At 46.0% G+C, this 22,506-nt stretch overlaps 1 protein-coding gene and 1 gene segment (V, D, J or C); both read right to left on the reverse strand.

Annotated features, from left to right (window-relative positions):
- LOC103346896 (immunoglobulin heavy variable 3-23-like) overlaps positions 1 to 22,506 on the reverse strand; it is a 504,788-nt gene that overhangs the window by 219,967 nt on the left and 262,315 nt on the right.
- LOC100353328 (immunoglobulin heavy variable 3-11) overlaps positions 1 to 22,506 on the reverse strand; it is a 215,931-nt gene that overhangs the window by 79,797 nt on the left and 113,628 nt on the right. The gene's annotated exons all lie outside the window — the stretch shown is intronic.

Consider the following 22,506-nt stretch of genomic DNA (forward strand, 5'->3'; position numbering starts at 1 on the left):
CAGGAGGTCTGATCAGGTCTCCTTGCCCCCTTGCATCCTCCACACTGACCACCACTGAGTAAAACTAGCACAGGTGCCTGGGAGACGTGGAATGACATCGTCTCTGGGAGTGCATCCAGTGACGACTCCCACCATGAGTGGATTCAACGTCAGGGCCTCATGGAGGAAGCTGAGGTCTCCAGTGCCCCTAACAGGACCACATGGAATGCTGGGAGCAGCCTGCTGGGGGTGTATGTGGTTTGTCCTCACAGCTTCAGTGCTGAGCATGGCCGCAACATAACAGCACTGGCAGGGGGTGCATGGTCTGGATGTTTACAGAAATAGATTGTTCACTTCTGGGGAATCTGCTATGGAGGAGATCACAGTAGATCTCCTGGGTCCCCAGCTTCAGCACATAGCACAGTGCTGCTAGAGTCAGCCCTGGTCTCGTCTGACGTCCTGTGTGGGGATGGGGTCCCTCCCATCCGTGTTCACAATGTTAGGATGCCTGATGACTGCCATGCTGTTCACAATATTATGATGGCTGACGGCACAACATTCTCACTCTCTGATCCTGGACATCCAGCCTCTACAGCTGTGAGCTCAATAAACCTTTTTGCTCCATACACCTCCTATCTTGGGTACTGCATGATGGTACTAACTGGAAAAGCCTCCCTGGGTGCCCAGAGCTTCCTCAGGTCTCAGATGCTGGGGACCCCAGAGATGTCATTCATTCCTCCAGAAACGACTTCATTTTCTTCATGTGACGTCTTCCCGTGATACCAAAACTTCTGCTCGGTGATCGGTGTTAGGGAGAGAATCATCCATCCAGATCGGAATGTAGCAAAGCTTTAGAGGACCACAAACCCCAATTTCCGGACCGGAGCCAGCGATTCACCTCCCACTGCATCTGGTCCTGGGTCTGAGTCTCTCGGTGCGTCTTGTGCGCCCCCTGGTGGAGCCACGTGCCCCAGCAGGGAGGTTTGTGTCTGGGTTCACCCTGAGGGTCTTCACACTGTCTCTGGCACAGTAATACAAGGCCGAGTCTGTGGCTGTCAGACTGTTCAGTTGTAGGCAAACTGTGCTCTGGGCGTTATCGCTGGAGGTAGTGAATCGGCCATTCGCCCAGCTTGCGTACCATGTGCTACCACCACTACTAATCCATCGGATCCACTCCCACCCTTTACCTGGAGCCTGGTGTACCCAGCACATTGCATAGCTACTGAAGTCGAATCCAGAGCCTTTGCAGGAGAATTTCAGGGATCCCCCAGGCGTGACCAGGCCTCCTCCGGACTCCACCAGCTGCTCCTGACACTGGACACCTGCAAACACAGACGTCCTGGTCAGGAAGCTGTCACTCACACTCTCTGGGTCTCTCACTCACGTCCTCTGCCAGACTCAGTGCCCTGCGTTCTCCATCATTACCTTTGAGCACAGCGACCAGGAGAAGCCAGCGCAGCCCAGTCTCCATGGTGAGCGTCTGTGTTGAGTGCGCTCACTGAGTGGACACCTGGGAGTCCTGGGGCTGGAGCTCCTGTGCCAGAGCTGCAGGGTGAGGGCTGGGCTGGTTTTCATGGGCAGAGGGAGCCCTATTTGCATGTGCTGCCCCTAGATAGCAGGCATGGGGTCAGATGCCTCAGACAGGACAGGGCCCAGGGCAGACGTGGGTGTCCTGGGGTTTTAAGGTGATGGCTATGATAGGATTCTGATCAAGTCAAATTTTACATTATTATTATTTTTAAAAAGTTGAAGGCGAATGCCTCATTTCATCTTAATATGTGTGTACTCTTAATATGCAGTGTTAGCAGTTTCATGTCCTTCATTTTTAAAGTAACCGTTGGTTCATTATTAACTCTTCTAATGATATTGAAACAGTGACAGAGAGAGAAGGAGTGAGAGAAACATAAATGTTGAGACATCTAGGAGTTAGACTTTCTAAAACCTGGAGCACAAAACTGTGTGTCCCACGTTGGCGGTAGGGTCTCATTCACTTGTAGGGTCATCTACAGTTTCCCATGATGCATTATCAAGAAAGAGTATTGGAATCTGTTAGGCTGGGCTCAAGCAACACTCTGATGGGAACACGGGTGTCTCTAGTGGGTACTTAGCCAATTTTGTCCTAGTGCCTGCTGCACACTTTTAAACAGATGAAAGACTGCAAGTGGATTCGTTAACTATGATTTGTTTCTTATTCATCCATTGCCTTAGTTTAAAACTATTCCTGAACACAGAACACTGTATGTGTTAGTCGTGTGTGGTGTGCTATTGGAATCTGTGTGTCCTAGAAGTGGGCACAGATCAACTCACTGTCATGCACATTTCCACCTCCTTTCCATCACTCTGTGTTGGGAGGCCTGGAGGCCTCAGTTCTAGTTATTTGTGGAACATGATCTGGGTTCTAGTGAACTGAGGCAGCCCACTGAGGCACAGAGCATAATTATTCCTCCCTTTGAGTGGTGCTTTGTGCCCTGGTAACAGCCGTCCCCTGTTCCCCCCTCTTCCTCAAGTCTAGTAATCATGACTCTGATTTGAGGTCAAGCACTGGGTATGAAGTCACTGTGCTACAATTCACCCGCAGTCCTGCATTCAGGTAATGCAGCTTTTTTTTTTTTTTGACAGGCAGAGTTAGACAGTGAGAGAGAGAGAGATACAGAGAGAAAAGTCCTCCTTTTTCCATTGTTTAATCCTCAATAGGCGCTGCGGCCAGCGAGTTGTGGCTGGTGCACCGCCCTGATCTGAAGCCAGGAGCCAGGTGCTTCTCCTGGTCTCCCATGTGGGTGCAGAGCCCAAGGACTTGGGCCATCCTCCACTGCACTCCCAGGCCACAGCAAAGAGCTGCACTGGAAGAGGAGCCACCGGGAGAGCATCTGGCGCCCCGACCGGGACTAGAACCCAGGTGCCGAGCTGCAGGAGGAGGATTAGCCTATTGAGCAGTGGTGCTGGCCTCAGGTAATGCAGCTTTGATTACAATAGTTCAATCTGCAAAAAGCAAGTGTGCATAAAACAGTGAATGGATTCTTTCACATTTGGACATGGAATATTATTCAGTACTAAGAAGGAGGTCATTCTGTCATTACGAAATCATGGGTCAGGCTGGAGCCTAATATGCTAAAAGAAATAATCCCGGTACATGTGGACACACAGTATGTGATATTAGTTATATATACAGTCCACAAGCTTGAACTCACAGAGGTAGGAAGTGCAAAGGAGATCACTGTCTACCATGACCCAAGGGTTTGTCACCTTCCAGCCCTGTGGGAAACTGGGGCAAGTTCCAGGGTCCTGGTTTCTGGCTGAGCCATCCCAGCCTATACAGCCATTCAGGAAGGAAATCTGTGGAAGGAAGATTCTCCATCTGTTGGTCTCTTCCTCTCTTGCTATAACACTGCCTTTCAAACAAAATAAATAGATATTAAAATAAATGAAAGATTAATTATCCATATCATTAGAAGCCTACATGCAAATGTTGAATAAACACAGACAAGTGAATCCCAAGGAAAAAAATCAATTGCTTAAATGCAGTGACTGATAAGGTGGTGACAGGAGCAGCACTGGAGTTAGCATGTGGGATTGCTGCCTCCCGTGTCAGGTTCTTTAGTGCTGCATCCTAGTTTGTTTCTGGTGGCCATAGGTGAAGTTCCAAGTACTCCCTTTTGGAGACCTGGACAGAATTCTAAGCCCCTAGCTGTCACATGATCCAACTGAAGCAGTTGTATCCCTCTGGGAATTGACCAGGAGTTAGAAGATCACTGTCAGTCTCAGTCTCTTTGTGGGTTTAGACAAATACATAAAGACAAAGTATAAAATAAAATCTACAAATTTTAAATGTATATTATATCTATAATTTTAAGAAATGATATAAAAGCAAACATATAAAATGCCATAAATCTCAGACCATCATGTATGCACATTTTAGAAGCACAATGAGATGTCCCTTCCTTCATGTTAGAATGAGTATTACCAGACAAGCCAGAGCTGACAATTCTTGTGAAGGAAGAGAGATGACCACTCTGGTTGCACAAGGCTGGAGTCAGGTAAATTAGTAAATCCATTATGGAAAGTCATCAAAAACTGAGACATACAGTTATCACAGGATCTTCAAACAGCATTTTGGGTAGCAGGAATGTGAAATCCCAGGGAGATGTGCATAGGATTCACAGTCGCTATGGCAAACACATCTGCAGTTCCATGTGCAATTAAAGCAGCGTCGTTCACGAGTGTTCACACATATAATCCAGTGAAATTTTCATGGAAGAAGGAATCAATAATGAAAGAAAAGGGCATGGAACAGAGGAGACATTGGAGCAAGGTCAGAGTTTCAGTCCCACAGGATCCACACACTGAGGATCTACTGTACAGCATGGTGACAGCAGTGAAGTGAATATTGGGTCTACTGAATTCCAAAACAGGAGACAACTGGCCGGCGCCGCAGCTCACTAGGCTAATCCTCAACATGCAGCACCAGCACCCTGGGTTCTAGTCCCGGTCAGGCGCCGGATTCTGTCCCGGTTGCCCCTCTTGCAGGACAGCTCTCTGCTGTGGCCAGGGAGTGCAGTGAAGGATGGCCCAAGTCCTTGGGCCCTGCAACCACATGGGAGACCAGGAGAAACACCTGGCTTCTGCCTTCGGATCAGTGTGGTGCGCCGGCCTCAGCGCACCAGCCACAGTGGCCATTAGAGGGCGAACCAACGGCAAAGGAAGACCTTTCTCTCTGTCTCTCTCTCTCACTGTCCACTCTACTTGTCAAAAAAACAAAAAAACAAAAAAAAACAAAAAAAACAAAACAAAACAAACAAACAAACAAACAAAAAAAAAAACAGGAGACAACTGACATCCTAGCATGGAAACATGTGGATTTTGTGATGAACATGTCAATAAGAATGACAACACATAATTGTACCTCATATGTATATATCAAATTAATATTTATCAAACATTTATAAAAATAAAATGGCTAAAACGGAAAATGCTGGTGTTGTGCTTCCCAATGTTTTATGGAGATGATAAATGAAGGCAGTGCACTCAAGGCTTGGCAGCTGGAACCCAGGAGCATGGAACTGCATCAGTGTTCCCACCTTGGAGATGGGGCGTCATAACAGATCCATCATCTACTGTCTTCCAGGTGCACTGTCAGTACAACTATGGGAAAGCGTGCAAATGGGCTGTGTCCAGAATTTTGATATGCAGCCTGGGGGACTCCCTCTGTATATTAAAGAAAGCCTCCAAATGGATTGATGATGCCAGTGAGCATAGACATGGAGTGAAGAGCAGGGACTCTGGACAAATGGTCTCTGGGACTGGCTCTTCCTGCAGCTGTGATTCAGCCTCAGGACACTGGGCATCATGATGGAGCCACAGACACAGCTCCCCGTGATGTGGACTCCAGCCCCAGAGTGCACAGCCACTGTGTGTCCCACTTTCTGCTCTGCTGAACCACAACAGGTGCAGGGGGTCTCACGACACTAGAGCAGAACCAGATCAGCTGGAAGTGCACACCCAACACTTTCCATTCAGTTATGACCTTGACTGCTGATGTCCAGTGCATTTCCCTCCTGAGTTCAGGCAGGGAGCCCCCCAGGAGGGTCCCAGGACCTAGAGGATGAGGAAGTCCCTGTAGGTTTCCCAGGTGTCTGCAGAAGCTCAGCCTGAGACACAGCTGAGCAGCAGTACATTCCTGAGTGCTGTGACGTTCACACAGGGACCACAGACTGTTCCAGGATTAAAGGGGAAATGCAGGTCGGGTTAAAGTCTGCAGAAAGTGAGTGTGGATCACACACATGTAGAGTCAAATGTTGGTTCAGTGCACACTTGCTGGTTGTGGCAGGAGAGGGATGAGTGGAATAGTTGCTGTTTAACAGATCAACGACCCTGTCTCAGCTGTCCCTGGTTATGAGGGAAAACTGAAACTGTCCAAAGCTTTCAGTGCCCTGAGGGTGCTGTCCTGTGTCAGGTTGGAAGAGATTCAATAGTGTCCTCAATATTCCCACATCTCTGATCCTGGTGAGCACAGTCGCTGTCAATGTACTAAATCGTTCAATTAGGACTTCTTCCTTTTACATCAAAGTTTCTCCCCGTCATTGAAGTTGGGAGGGACAGAATTGAAAAGTAGAATTCTTCCCTCAAAACTGTTACAGGAGAGCAAACCCCAATTCCTGACAGGAAACCAGGACTTCATCTCCCTCTGCGCCTGTGCAGGACCAGAATCTGGGCTCAGTGCGTCTCGTGCGCCCCCTGGTGGAGCCGCGCGCCCCTGCAGGAGTTTGGTGTTTTGGATCAGTGTGAGGGCCCCTCACTGTGTTTCTTGCACAGAAATAGGTGGCCGTGTCCGAGGCTGTCAGACTGGTCATTTTCAGATCCACCGTGCTCGAGGTTTTGGAGATGGTGAATCGACCATTCACCCAGCTCGCGTATATGTGCTACCACTACTACTAATGTATCCGATCCATTCCAGCCCCTTCCCTGGAGCCTGGCGGACCCAGCTCCCTCCATAGCTACTGAGGGAGAATCCAGAGACTGTGCAGGTGAGTGTCAGGGTTCCTCCAGGCGTGACCAGGCCTCCCCCGGATTCCTTCAGCTGCTCCTGACACTGGACACCTGCAAACACAGACGTCCTGGTCAGGAAGCTGTCACTCACACTCTCTGTGTCTCTCACTCATGTTCTCTCCCAGACTCAGTGCCCCGCGTTCTCCATCATTACCTTTGAGCACAGCGACCAGGAGAAGCCAGCGCAGCCCAGTCTCCATGGTGAGCGTCTGTGTTGAGTGCGATCACTGAGTGGACACCTGGGAGTCCTGGGGCTGGAGCTCCTGTGCCAGAGCTGCAGGGTGAGGGCTGGGCTGGTTTTCATGGGCAGAGGGAGCCCTATTTGCATGTGCTGCCCCTATATAGCAGGCATGGGGTCAGATGCCTCAGACAGGACAGGGCCCAGTGCAGACGTGGTGTCCTAGGTTTGTAGGCTAATGGCTATGATATGATTCAGATGATATGAATGTTTATGTTATCATAATTTTCAAAGATTGAAGACAGTGACCTTGTTTCATTCTAATATGTGTGTACCCTTAATATCCAGTGCTAGCAATATCATGTCCCTCATTTATTTAAATAACCATAAGTTCTTTATCATCTATATGAAAGACATTGGTACAGTGATAGAGAGAAAAGGGGTGAGAGAGACAGAAATGTAGAGATGGACAGAAAAGGTGACCATGGGAGATTTCTGACTTTGGGTTGACAGCCCCAGACATCCCAAATGCCTATGACCCCTAGGAGTTAGTCTTTCTGAACCCTGAAGCAAGAAACTGTGTGTGTAATTCAAACATCGGTGGTAGGGGCTCCTTTGCTTGTAGTGTCATCTACAGTTTCCTATGATGCATTATGAGGAAAAGTGTGGGAAGCCGTGAGGCTGGGCTCAGTCAGTTCTCTGATGGGAAAACGGGTGTCCCTAGTGGGGACTTAGCCAATTTTGTCCTAATGCCTGTTGCCCACTTTTAAACAGATGAAGGACTGCAAGTGTATTTTTTTAAGGTTAACTATGTTTTGTTTCCTTATTCATCCATTGCCTTAAAATTTAAAAACTATTTAAACTGTTTAAAACTGTTCCTGGACACAGAACACTGTAAATGGTAGTGGGGTTTGTGTGCTATTGGAATGTGCATGCAGAAATGGGCACAGATGAACTCACTGTCATTCACATTTCCACCTCCTTTCCATCACTCTGTTGGGAGGCCTGGAGACCTCAGTTCTAGTTATTTCTGGAACCTGTGGTGGGTTGTGGTGAACTGAGTCAGCCCACTGTGGTGTGGGCAGAATTATTCCTGCCTTTGGTGGTGCTTTGTGTCCTGGTATCAGCCGTCCCCTGTTCCCCCCCCCTTCCCTGTGTCTAGTAATCATGACTCTGAGTTGAGGTCAAGCACTGGGTAGAAGTCTCTGTGTCACAATTCACCCCCAGTCCTGTGTTCAGGTTGTAGCTTTGCTCACAACAGTTCAGTCAACAAGATCAAGTGTGCATAAAACAGTGAATGGATTCTTTCCCATTTGGACATGGAATATTATTCAGTATTAAGAAGGAGGTTGTTCTGTCATTAGGAAATGTGGGTCAACCTGGAGCATACATACTAAAAGAAATGATCCAGGTACATGTGGACACACAGTATGTGACATTAGTTATATATGCAGTCCACACGCTTGAACTCACAGAGGTAGGAAGTGCAATGGTGATCACTGTCTACCATGACCCAAGGGTTTGCCACCTTCCAGCCCTGTGGGAATCTGGAGGAAGTTCCAGGCTCCTGACTTTAGGCTGAGCTATCTCCAGTCTTAGAGACATTCATGAAGGAAACCCGTGGAAGGAAGATTCTCCCTCCATCTGTTTGTCTCTTCCTCTGTTGCTATAACACTGTCTTTAAAATAAAATAGATACTTAAAATAATTGAAGATTAATTATACATATGATTAGAGGCCTGTTTCCTAATGTTCAAAGATCTCAAGCAACTGAATCCCAAGGGAAGAAATGAATTGTTTACATGCAGTGATGATAAGGTGGTGACCGGAGCAGCACTGGAGTGAGCCTGAGGGATTCCTGCTCCTGTATCAAGATGTTTAGTGCTGCGTCCTACTTTGGTTCCAGTTTCAGATTCCTGCCTAAGCACACTCTGTGAGGCTGTAGATGAGGTTCCAAGTAGTCCCACGTGAGAGACCTGGACAGAATTACAAGCAACTGGCTGTCACCTGACCCAGCTGAATCTTTTGTAGCCATCTGGGAAGTGACGCAGGAATTAGAAAATCACTGTCAGTCTCAGTCTCTCTGTGGTTTTGGACAAATACATAAAGACAAGTTCTCAAATAAAATGATAAATATTTAAAATTATATCATTTCTATAAATTATTAAAAGAAGATATATAGACAGACATATAAAATGCTATCAATTTGGGACCATCATGTATGTCCATGTTAGAAGCACAGTGAGACATCTCATTGCTCCTGTTAGAATGGCTATTATCAGACATACCAGAGCTGACATGTTTTATGGAGGTAGAGAGAGATGATAACCCTGGTACAAGTCTGTGTCAGGTTAATTAGTAAAACCATATGGAAAAGCATCAGAAACGAGAAACAATTATTACATGATCTTCAAACACCATTGGATGGTACAATGAATATGAAATCCCAGGGAGGTGTCCACGGAATCTGCAGTCAGTTGGAAACAAAAAAAGTAGAATTATTCCCTGAAAAGTGTTAAAGGAGAGGAAACCTCAATTCCCTGACCTGAAACCAGGGCTTCATCTCCCTCTGCACCTGTGCAGGACCAGATTCTTGGTTCAGTGCATCTTGTGCGCCCCCTGGTGGAGCCTCACGTCCCTGCAGGGAGGTTTGTGTCTGGGCTCAGCCTGAGGACCCTCACTGTGTCCCTTTCAGAGAAATAGACTGTTCATTTGTAGAGAAACCGTGTTCTGGGCGTGTTGCTGGAAATGGTGGATCGGCTTCTCGCCCAGCTCGCGTAGTATGTGTTACCACCACTACTAATGATTCTGATATGTTCCAGCTCCTTCCCTGGAGCCTGGCGGACCCAGCTCATGCTGTAGCTACTGAGGGAGAATCCAGAGGCTGTGCAGGTGAGTGTCAGGGATCCTCCAGGGTTGACCAGGCCTCCTGCGGACTCCTTCAGCTGCTCCTGACACTGGACACCTGCAAACACAGACATCCTGGTCAGGAAGCTGTCACGCACACTCTCTGTGTCTCTCACTCACGTCCTCTCCCAGACTCAGTGCCCCGCGTTCTCCATCCTTACCTTTGAGCACAGCGACCAGGAGAAGCCAGCGCAGCCCAGTCTCCATGGTGAGCGTCTGTGTTGAGTGCGATCACTGAGTGGACACCTGGGAGTCCTGGGGCTGGAGCTCCTGTGCCAGAGCTGCAGGGTGAGGGCTGGGCTGGTTTTCATGGGCAGAGGGAGCCCTATTTGCATGTGCTGCCCCTATATAGCAGGCATGGGTCAGATACCTCAGACAGGACAGGGCCCAGGGCAGACGAGGGTGTCTGGCATCTTAAGTAGCCAATTAATGCCTTGAGACCTGGAAATTGTTGTGAGATAATGGACAGAAAAGCATTTCAGTCATCTTTTTAAAATTTATATAAATATATATTTATTTATTTGGAGGTAGAGTTATAGAGTGTGAGAGAGAGACACAGAGAGAAAGGTCTTCCTTCTGTTTATTCCCTCCCCAAATGGCAGCTACAGCCAGCGCTGTTCCAATCCGAAGAGATGAGCCAGGTGCTTCTTCCTGGTCTCCCATGTGGGTGCAGGGGCACAAGAACCTGGGCCATCCTCCACTGCCCTCCTGGGCCACAGCTCAGAGCTGGACTGGAAGAGGAGCAACTGGGACTAGAACCTGGCACCTGTATGGGATGCTGGCACTGCAGAGAGAGGATGAGCCAAGTGAGCCCTGGCTCGGGCCCTTAATTTATATTTTGAACATTTATTTATTTATTTGAAAGTCAAAGTTACACACACAGAGAGAACTAGAGGCAGAGAGAGAGAGAGATGGAGAGAGACACAGAGAGAGAGAGCGCAATCGTCTTTCCTCTGGTTCACTTTCCAATTAGTCACAACAGCTAGACCTTAGCGACTTGGAAGCTAGGAGCCAGGAGCTTCTTCCAGATCCCCATGCGGGTACAAGGAACCAAGTACTTGGGCTGTCTTCTACTGCTTTCCCTGGCTGTAGCAGGGAGCTGGATTGGAAGTAGAGCAGCTGGGACTTGAACCGGTGCACATGTGGGACGCCAGTACTGCAGATTTGGTCTGCAACATACTATGTCCCAGCACCAGCCCCACCTTTACGTTTTTACCCTCCGGACACAGGGCCTGAGGTGGAGAGGCTGGTTCTTGAGCCATCACTCCAACACAGTGTGTGGGCTCCCAACAAGGGCTCAGCTCACTGCACAACAGTGCCTGCCCCTGTGTTGTGTCTGCACAAGCACAGAAATGTGTTACTGACATGAGTGATACCTCCCTTGAACACGTGCACAGTTACTGAAGGAATCACAGACAGGCTGTGCTGTGTCCAGGAGCTCTAGTCTGGTAGGAGGCACCTCCACACTCTACACCTCTGTTCCTCACACAGGACTTTCCACTCCACCTAACAGCTCCAGGAGCGATGTGCGCTCTGTACCGTCATTGGTTGTGGTTGTCCGGTTTACCTAATGAATTTGTTAATGTGCTGTGAAGGGTTGAAATAGTGAGTTTTTCGTGTATATGATGTTAAATTGTGACTGGGTAGGATTTATGTAAGAGCAGTCTTTGAAGATAGTGGCACATGAATGTGTTTCTTCCAAATTTGAAGTCGAATGTCATTGAAATAACTTTTTTTTAAAAAAAGCAATGCATGGCTTTTTAGGTTTTCGTGTGTGTGTTAAGAATTGAGTACACATCAAAACACCTGTGTGCTGGATATTAACACCAATGAAATATCAGTTATGGACAAAAAAGTGCCAGTCCGTGAACTCCCACCCCAAAAGTTCACCAGTCTCATACTTGAGCTGGTGTGTGGCACATTGGGCTGAAGCCCTGGCCTGAAGCGCCGGCATCTCAAATGAGCGTCTGTCTAGTCCTGGCTGCTCCTCTTCCCATCCAGCTCTCTGCTATGGCCTGGGAAGCAGTAGAAGATGGCCCAAGTCTTTGGGCCCCTGAATCTACATGGGAGACCCCAAGAAGCTCCTGGCCCTTGTCTTCAGATCGGAACAATTTTGGCCATTGTGACCAACTGGAGAGAGAACCAGTGGATGGAAGACCTCTCTCTGTGTGTCTCTACCTCTCTCTGTAGCTCTGTCATTTAAATAAATAAAGTAAATAAAATAAATCTTTTTTAAAAATTGCCAAATCCTGCTGTTGCTTACAGGGAATACGAAGTCTGAGGGATGTGTCCAAGCGATCTGAGGGCGCCATGTCTAGACATTTGCAGTCCCATCTCCAACTACAGTGATCTCATTCACAAGTTAGTTCATGAACATGGAGCAATATTGCTGGATTCTGTTTTTGACAGAGAGATGCACAGGGGACCAGGTTTCATGCAGGTGTATATCAGTGTGCTGTTCCATGTGCTGGTGTCTGTCTCTCTGTTCTTCACAATTTCTCTGCTGGGCAATTTGCTTCCCAATGCTGTCGAGTTGTGATAGATACAGAGGCAGCCCCACATGTTGAAAATGTGTGGTGAGTGCGACTCACCTGTGCCTCTCTCACTCTTCATCACAACTATGCCAAGAGCAAATATGACATCCCACAGTGCTGTCCACTGCTCCTGTGTCACCCTGCCCTGGCCCACCTCCTCCAGTCACATTAAGGCCTGAGCCCTTTTGGGCTCCTTCACAACAGATTTCATCCAGTTCAGTGCTGAGCATCATGTAGGTTTGCCAGGGGCAGAAGTTGAAGGCACTGAGTTTGCAGGTCCTGTAGGGCACAGGTGAATGAGGGTTTCTCAGTTTTTAACCAAAATATCTGAAAATCTGATAAGAGTAAAACTGAAATAAATTAGAGTAAGTATATTGTATTTTGCACAAATGTGCAGCACATTAATCTTAACGCTGTTATCAAATTTCATGGATATAAGATAAATAATAAAATGAAAGTTGCATTGTTTAAGATGTGCAGCTCCCCCAAGGGAGTAAAAGGGTCTCACATGTGACTCTGGCACCCAATACCAGATTCCTGTTCCTGCAGCCCCAGGAACCACAAATGTATGGGAGGGTCTCTCTAAGGTTCATAGTCCCTTCAATGCAGGCAGAACCTTCATGGACTTGTCCCCTCCCTAGAGCCCCTCTCAATGGGATCACTGGGTGGTGAGATCCCTACATGCATGATGGGAGGCTCCATGCATCAAGTATGGAGGGTAAGTTCCACCTAACATGCAGCCTTCAGCTGCTCAGTTGGAGCGACCACACACACACACCAAGCAGTGCTGGCTCTGCTCACGGCTCTGCAGGAACAGCATCCTCAGCCTCAATACCCCAGACCCTGCTCCTCTGTGTCCACTGAGTAGGAAAGTGATTCACCTGCAGGAGGAAACCATCATGACCAATGTCCTGGTGGGATCCTGTAGAAAATGTTAGTGAGCAGAGTCCACCCCAGACACTGTGCCAGCACTGATCCCTTAAGACACAGAAGTTCCTCATCATTACCTTTGAGCACAGCGACCAGGAGAAGCCAGCGCAGCCCAGTCTCCATGATGAGCATCTGTGTTGAGTGCGATCACTGAGTGGACAACTGGGAGTCCTGGGGCTGGAGCTCCTGTGCCAGAGCTGCAGGGTGAGGGCTGGGCTGGTTTTCATGGGCAGAGGGAGGCCCTATTTGCATGAGCTGCCCCTATATAGCCAGCCCTGGAGTAGACGTCTCAGACAGGACAGGGCCCAGGGCAGATGTACATGTCCTGTGGGTGTAGGCTATGATAGGATTCGGATCATATGAATTTTTTATGTTTTATTGTTTTTTTCATTTTGGTATGTGTGTACCCTTAGTATCCAGTGTTAGCAATATCATGTCCTTCATTTTTTAAATAACAATTGTTTCATATTATCTATTGACATCTATATCATCTATATGAAAGACATTGGAATAGTGATAGAGAGAAGGGGTGAGAGAAACACAAGTGTAGTGATGGACAGCAAAGATGAAAATGGGAGATTTTTGCCTTTGGATTGACAGCCCCAAACTCCCCAAATGCCTACAACATCTAGGAGTTAGCCTTTCTAAAACCAGGAGCCCAGAACTGTGTCTGTGTTTCCTTTGTCGGTTGTAGGGGCTCTATCGCTATAGCGTCATCTGTACTTTACCACGATGTGTTATCAGGAAAAAGTGTAGGAAGCCGTGTGGCTGGGCTCAAGCAGCACTCTGATGGGAACACGGGTGTCCCTAGTGGGGACTTTGCCAATTTTGTCCTAATGCCTGCCGCACATATTTACACAGATGAAAGACTGCAAGTGGATTCATTTAAGGATACTATGTCTTGTTTCCTTATTCATCCATTACCTTATTTTACAACTGTTCATTAACACAGAACACTGTATGTGTTAGTGGTGTGTAGTGTGCTATTGGAATCTGTGTGTTGTAGAAATGGGCACAGATCAACTCACTGTCATTCACATTTCTACCTCCGTTCCATCACTTTGTATTGGGAGACCGGGTGTCCTCAGTACTGCTTATTTGTGGAACATGTCGTGGGTTGTAGTGAACTGAGTCAGCCCACTGTGGTGGGGGCAGAATTATTCCTTGCTTTGAGTGGTGCTTTGTGCCCTGGTATCAGCCATCCCCTGTGTTCCCCCTCTTCCCTGTTCTGTAACCATGACTCTGAGTTCAGCTCAAGCACTGGATAGAAGTCACTGTGTCACAATTCACCCACAGTCCTGGGTTCAGGTAATGCAGCTGTGTTCACAATAGTTCAGTCTACAATAAAGCGAAATGTGCATAAAACGGTGAATGCAGTCTGTTACATTTGACATGGAATATTATTCAGTGTTAAGAAGGAGGTTGCTCTGTCATTAGGAAATCATGGGTCAGCCTTGAGCATAATATGCTAACAGAAATAATGCAGGTACACGTGGACACATAGTATTTGACATTAGTTATATATGCAGTCCACAAGCTTGAACTCACAGAGGGAGGAAGTGCAATGGAGATCACTGTGTACCATGACCCAAGTGTTTGTCTCCTTCCAGCCCTGTGGGAAACTGCAGGAAGTTCCAGGCTCCTGACTTCATGCTTTTGCAGCCCCAACATTGTAACCATTCAGGAAGTGAAGCAACGGATTGAGATTCTCTATCTGTTGGTCTCTTCCTCTCTTGCTATAACACTGACTTTAAAATAAAATAAATAGATACTTAAAATAATTGAAGATTAATTATACATATGATTAGGAGCCTATTTGCTAATGTTGAATGATCTCAAGTAACTGAATCCCAAGGGAAGAAATCAATTGTTTAAATGCAGTGATGATAAGGTGGTGACAGGAGCAGCACTGGAGTGAGCCTGTGGGATTCCTGCCTCCCCTGTCAGGATGCTGAGTGCTGTGTCCTAGTTTGGTTCCAGTTTCAGTTTCCTGCCTAAGCACACCCTGGGAGGCCATAGGTGAAGTTCCAAGTACTGCCATGTGGACACCTGGACAGAATTCCAAGCACATGGCTGTCACCTGACCCAGCTGAATCTTTTGTAGCAATCGGAGAAGTGACCAGGAGTTAGAAGATCACTGGCAGTCTCAGTCTCTTTTTGGGCACATACATACATACAAATTTTAAAATAAGTGAAATAATATCTATAAACTTTTAAAGACGATATATAAAGGGAAACATACAAAATGCTCCAAACCTGGGAACAGCATGCATATCCCTGTAGAAGCACAATGAGACATCCCATCCCTCCAGGTAGAATGAGAATTATCAGACAACCCAAGGCTGACAATTCTTGGGGAGGCAGAGTGAGACGACAACCCTGGGACAAGGCTGGGGTCAGGAAAATTAGTCAAAATGTTATGGAAAATCGTCAAAAACTGACAAGTACAATTACCACAGGATCTACAAACACCATTTCTGGGTAGAAGGAATATGATATCCCTGGAGGTGTCCACTGGATCCACAGTCACTGTGGCAAAGACATCTGCAGTTCCATGTTCAATTAAAGCAGCGCCAATCTCAATAGTTCACACATATAATCCATGGAATTTTCATGGAAGAAAGAATCAACAATGGAACAAATGTACAAAGCTACATTTTACCAGGAGTTTATATGGCAGTAAAGTGGAAGAAATTCTGTATTTTGGACAACTTGGATGATCCTAGAGAATAATGTCCAAGGATAATGTGTCAGGATAAGTACACTCTGAAAACCATCAAGGCCAAGAAGACAAATAATATGAGATGCTGGTTACATGAGATAAAAAGGATGAACTCACAGAGGCATCATACAATGGTGAGACCAAAGTCTGAGCGAGGGAGGAGCAGAGGAGACGCTGTTCAAGGTCAGAGTTTCAGCCCGACAGGATCCACACATTCAGTGATCTATTGCACAGGATGGTGACAGCAGTGAAGGGAATATTGTGTCTGTGGAATTCCAAAACAGGAGACAAATGCCATTCTACCATGGAAACATAGGGTTTTCTGATGAGCTTGTCAATAAATCTGTGCTCTGGGCATTGTTTCTGGAGAACATGAATCGGCCATTCACAGAGTTTACATAGTATGTGCTACCACCATTGTAACTATTAGCTGCGATCCACTCCAGCCCCTTCCCTGGAGCCTGGCGGACCCAGTCCATTGCATGGTTAGAGTGTGAATCCAGAGGCTTTGCAGGAGACTACTAACAGAAACAAACTGCCAACTACAGGGCTCACAGCACGTGCAACAAATAATGGAGAAAAATATACTCCACCACTACATGCCATTTATGAAAAATCACTGGTGCATTTATACACTGAGAACAAATTTGCAGAAAATGGAGAAAACATCACAGTGGTTTAGCATGTGAATCTTCCGCCTGTGATGCCTACATCCCATACTGCTGTCTGTTCTTATTCCAGCTGCACTTCCAATCATCTCTTGTTGATGCACCTGGGAAAGCAGACAAGCATGGTCCAAGTGATTGTGCCTCTGCACCCAGGTGGGGACTGGGAAGAAACTCCTGGCTCTAGGTCAATGTCCTGGCTCAATGTCATTTTGGGGAGTGAACCAGCAGATGGAGAACTTGTCTCTGGGTCTTTCCCTCTCTGTGTGTAACACTGACTTTCAATAAATAAATAAATCTTTTCTAAAAGATTGCATATGTAGTATCAACAAACTTTTAAAGTCCTGGAGGAAATTTATCAACAGGCTGAATGATGTCCACATAACAATATTATTGTTTTTCAATTTTGAATTTATTTTGTATTTTTTAAAATTTATTTTTAAGGAATAAAAATGTCATAGTACAACTTTAGGAATATAAATATTCTTCCAAGCATTTCTGCCCTCCCACTTACATTCCCACCACCTTTCTCATCCCTCTCCACTTGTCAGTTCAGTTTTCCAATAAGACTCACTTTAAGTTGGTACACAGATTCAAGATCAAGATCCATCATCAAGATTCACTTGAGTTGCTACACAGAAAACCAGCTCTGTACTATGTAAAGATTTAAACACACACACACACACACACACACACAGATCCAAGAACTGTTTGAGAACTGGTTTACAGTTAACTCTCATAATAGAACTCATTGAGGATGGAGGTCCTGCATGGGGAGTTAGTGCACAGTGAGACCAGTTGTTAATTTAACAACAAGCACTCTTACGTATGATGTCAGTGACCACCTGAGACTCTTGACATGAGCTGCTTAGGCTATGGAAGCCTTTTGAGTCCACAAACTCTGATAGTATTTGGACAAGGCCATGAGCAAAGTGGAAGTTCTCTCCTCCCTTTAGAGAAAAGTACCTCCTTCTTTGAGGCCACTTCTACTGCCTGAGGTCTCAGTCACAGAGATCCTTTAGGCAGAACATTTTTGCCACAGTGTCTTGGATTTCATGCCTGAACTGTTCTCATGGGCTTTTCAGCCAGACCAGAAAGACTGAAGGGCTGATTATCAGGTCAGAGCGTTACTTAAAGCGATTATCATTCTATGAGTCTGCTGTGTAGACTTCTGCTCATGTTGGAACATTCTCTCCTTTTAAATTCTATCTCTTCTTATTACCAGGCACTTGATCCTATTTATATGATCACTTTAACACTTAATCCTATCTATGTGTTCACCTTATACTTAATGTGATCACTTTAATTAAGTTTCATGGGACTTGGAGTCCCACAACAAAATTTTAAATTGTGTGTTTAGAAGTAAGTCCATAGGAATGTATGCACTTTACAGTTAAAAAATTCCTCCTCCTGCTCTTACTCCCATTCCTATTTTTTACTGAGATCAATTTTCAATTGACTGTATGTGCATACGATGGACTGAATGTTACATAAATTCTTCAACAAATAGTAGGAAGAAAAATAAACAAACAAACAAAAAACAAACAAACAAAAAACTGTCCCTCGACAGTCAAGAGAAGGGCAGCTCAAGTCTTCCCTTCTCGAAGTGTCAATTTCACTTACCTAGGTTTCCTTTTGGGTGCTCTATTAGGTTTCACCTATCAGGAAGAACATGTGGTATTTGTCCCCGGGGTACTGGCCTTTTTCACAAAGTATGATCTTTTCCAGATTCATGCATTGTGTTGCGAATTACCGGATCTTATTGTTTTTACCACTGTGTAGTATTCCATAGTGTACACATCCCATAATTTCTTTATCCAGTTTTTGGTTGATGAGCATTTAGTTTGAATCCATATCTTAGCTATTGTGAATAGAGCTGCAATAAGCATGGAGGTACAGGTATCTCTTGTGTGTAGTGAATTCATTTCCCTTGGGTAAGTTCCCAGGAGGGGGATTCCTGGGTCATATAAGGTAGGACTATATTCAGATTTTTGAGATATCTCCATAGTGTCTTCCATAGTGGCTTTACCAGTTTGCATTCCCACCTACAGTGGATTCAGGCACCTTTCCCCACAACCTCGCCAGCGTTTGATGTTTGTTGATTTCCGTATGAAGCCATTCTAGCTGGGGTGATGTGAAACCTCCTTGTGGTTTGATTTGCATTTCCCTGACAGCTAGTGATGCTGAACATTTTTTCATGTGTCTGTGTTGGCCATTTGGACTTCCTCTTTTGAAAAATGTGTAAGTCCTTGGCCCATCTCTTAACTGGGTTGTTTGTTTTGTTTTTGGAATTTCTTCATCTCTTTGTAAATTCTGGTTATTAATCCATATCCGTTGCATAGCTTGCAAATAATTTTGCACATGCTGTCAGATGCCTCTTCACTTGCCTGAGTGTTTCTTTTACCACACAGAGAATTCCCGATTTGATCTAATCCCATTTATTAATTTTGGCTTTGACTTCCTATGTCTCTGAGGTCTTTTCCAAGAACACTTAACGTGTGCCAGTGTCTTGAGGGCTTCCCTAATGTTCTCTACTAATTGGATGGTGTGGGATCATAGGTGTTTATCTTTAATCCTTGTTGAGTGGATTTTTGTATAAGGTGTAAGATAGGGGTCTTAGCCGGCACCGTGGCTCACTAGGCCAATCCTCTGTCTTGCAGAGCCGACACACCGGGATCTATTCCCGGTCAGGGCGCCGGATTCTGTCCCGGTTGCCCCTCTTCCAGGCCAGCTTTCTGCTGTTTCCAGGGAGTACAGTGGAGGATGGCCCAAGTGCTTGGGCCCTGCACCCCATGGGAGACCAGGAGAAGCACCTGGCTCCTGCCATTGGATCAGCGCAGTGTGCTGGCCACAGCATGCCTGCCGAGGTGGCCATTGGAGGGTGAGCCAACGGCAAAGGAAGACCTTTCTCTCTGTCTCTCTCTCTCTCACTGTCCACTCTGCCTGTCAAAAAAATAAAAATAAAAATAAAAATAAATAAAAAGTGAAAAGGAATCTGAAGATTACCTGTACATTTTAATGACATAGTTGTGGTATGAAAAAATGATCTTGTTAAAATAGCCAAGCTACCATGTGATTCACAGATTCAATGCATTTCCTGTCAAACACCCTGTATTCTTCACAGGAAGAGGAATAAAATTCTGGAATTCACAAGAAAATTTCAGGGTAATGATGACTGAACAGTCTTGAGAAAAATAGCAAAGCAGGAGGCTTCATCCTAGCTGAGCTGAAATCAGACCTGGTGCTGGGATAACATAGACACCCACAGCCGTGGAGCACAACAGAAACGTAGAAATAAAAAAACACATTCTCAGAAAACTGATTGCATGCATGGTGCCACACACAGAATGGGGGATGGGTATTCTGTCATACATGGGTTGGGGAAACTTGAATGCACTTGAAAATAATTCAATTATGTGGTCATCTCACACCAGATACAGAAACAGAGTGAGCTTGAAAAATACCTAAAAAGCAAGACCTGAGACTGTAAAGTTCTAGAAGAAAACACTGGACAAAAGAAGCTGACATTGGTTTGGGCAATGACATTTTGATAATCTCCAAAGTACAGGCAACCAAGCAAAAATAGGCAAAAGATAATGGATCCAACAACAGAGCTCCTGTGTAACAAAGAGAGTGATTGAAGAACAAGGAGTCGCCTGCAGTTGGGCAGAAAGTATTTTCTGATCACACATATGGGAGCCAATGTTGTGGCCCTGCAGGTTAAGCTGCCATACCTACTATGCATGCATCACACAGGAGCATGGGTTCAGATTCTGCTTGCTCCACTTCAAATCCAGCTCCCTACTAATGGACCTGGGTCAAAGATGACCCAAGTGTTTGTCCCCTTCAAGCCATGTGGGAAACCTAGAGAATGTTCCTGGGTCCTGGCTTCAGCCTCAGCCATTTCCAGCCTTTGCAGCCATTCAGGAAGGAAACCAGTGGATGGAAGATTCTCTCTTCATCTCTTTGGGTGTTTCTCTCTTGCTATAAACTGCCTTTGAAATAAAAGATATTTAAAGTAAAAGACAGATACTTACACATATGCTTAGGAGCCTAGATCCAAATGTTGAATGACATCTTACAACTGAATCACAAGGGAAGAAATCAATCGTTTAAATGTAGTGACTGATTGGCTGGCGATGCAGCTCACTAGGCTACTCCTCCACCTGCTGTTCCGGCATTCCGGGTTCTAGTCCCGGTCAGAGTGTCAGATTCTGTCCCGGTTGCTCCTCTTCCAGTCCACCTCTCTGCTGTAGCCCGGGAAGACAGTGTAGGATGGCCCAAGAGCTTGGGCCCTGCACCCGCATGAGAGACTGGGAGGAGGCGCCTGGCTCCTGGCTTCAGATCGGCACAGCACGCTGGCTGTAGCGGCCATTTGCGGGGTGAACCAATGGAGGGAAGACCTTTCTCTCTGTCTCTCTCTCTCTCACTGTATAACTCTGCCTGTCTAAAAAAAATGTAGTTACTGATAAGGTGGGTGACAGGACTGGCCTTGAAGGTATCACGTGGGATTCCTGCCTCCCGTTTAGGATGCTTAGGTTTATGTCCAAATTTTGGGTCTATTTCAGACTCTTGCCAATGTGCACTCTGGGAGCAGTACGAGAAGCCTGAGTTAATCCCATGTGTGAGACCTGCTCTGAAATCATGCACCTGGCTGTGATCTGACCGAATCCAGCTTTTATGGGCATCTGGGAAGTTACCCAGGATTCAGTAGATCACTGTCTGTCAGTCTCTGTTGCTTTGTCTTTTTGGACAAATAAACACATACAAGTTTTAAAAGAGGTAAAAGTATATCTGTAATTTTTTGAAGAAAATATACAAAGGCAAACGTATAAAAATGCTTTAAATCTGAGATCATCATGCATGTCCATGTTAGAAGCACAACGAGACAGCCCATCCCTCCTGGTAGACTGAGTATCATCAGACATACCAGAGCTGACAAGTCTTGTGCAGGAAGAGAGAGAAGAAAACCCTGGTACAAGGCTGAAGTCAGGTAAGTTAGTAAAGCTTCCATGGAAAACATCAAAAGCTGAGAAATACAATTATCACAGGATCCTCAAACACTGTTGCCTGGTAGAAGAAACATGAAATCCCAGGGAGGTGCCCAGGGGATCCACAGCCACTGTGGCAAACACCTCTGCAGTTCCATGTACAATTAATGCAGCATAATTCACGAGAGCTCACACATATAATCCAGTGAAATTTCCACTGAAGATGGAATGGATAATGGGACAAGTGGAAAGGGTTATACTTTAACAGGAAGTTTATATGGCAGTAAAGAGTAAGAAGGACAGAGCTTCAGGCCGGCAGGATCCACACATTGAGGGATCTGCTGTACAGCATGGTGACAGCAGTTAAGGGAATATTGTATCTACAGAATTCCAAAACAGGAGACAGATGCCATTCTACATGAGACATGTGCATGTGGGGAGCAACCGAGACTAGACTAAATTACTGGAACTGCTAAGACTAATTCTATGCATCTGATCTCCCACCATATGGCTCTGAGAGAGAATAAACAACTACCACACAGCTGCCTCACCAATTCGACTAACAAGCTGCAGAAGCTGATCCCGCTCCTGATTGGAGGAGAGCAGCGTGCTCAGAGCGTGGGGAGAGAACGCCAGCAGAGTTGGGATTGGTGGAAGAGGACTATAAAGGAGGAGAGAGAGACAACATGCAGGAGGAACATCTGAGCAACCCCTGAGAGAGCCAGCCGGCGGTGTGCTGCTCCTTCCCAGAAGGAGGGGGGAGCGGCAGCAAACCCAGGAAGGGCCGGGCAAAGACAACAGCGCAGGGTCCGGTGTCGTTCCTCCGCAAGTGGGGGAGCGACAGTGTGTTTTGCGATGAGCATGTCAATAACTCTGACTTCATAATTCCACTCAATTTGATACATTCATTTTTCAACACATATCATTGTACCTCATATGTCTATATTCACTTATTATTCATCAAACAGTCATGACAGGAAAGGGAAGAATGGCAAATAGTGAAAATTCTGTTCTCTAAAACTGAATCATCACCTACTGTCTTCCAGGGTGCATTGTCA

The sequence above is a fragment of the Oryctolagus cuniculus genome, chromosome 20 (genome assembly GCF_964237555.1).
Source record: "Oryctolagus cuniculus chromosome 20, mOryCun1.1, whole genome shotgun sequence".
In the NCBI taxonomy this organism is placed as follows: domain Eukaryota; kingdom Metazoa; phylum Chordata; class Mammalia; order Lagomorpha; family Leporidae; genus Oryctolagus; species Oryctolagus cuniculus.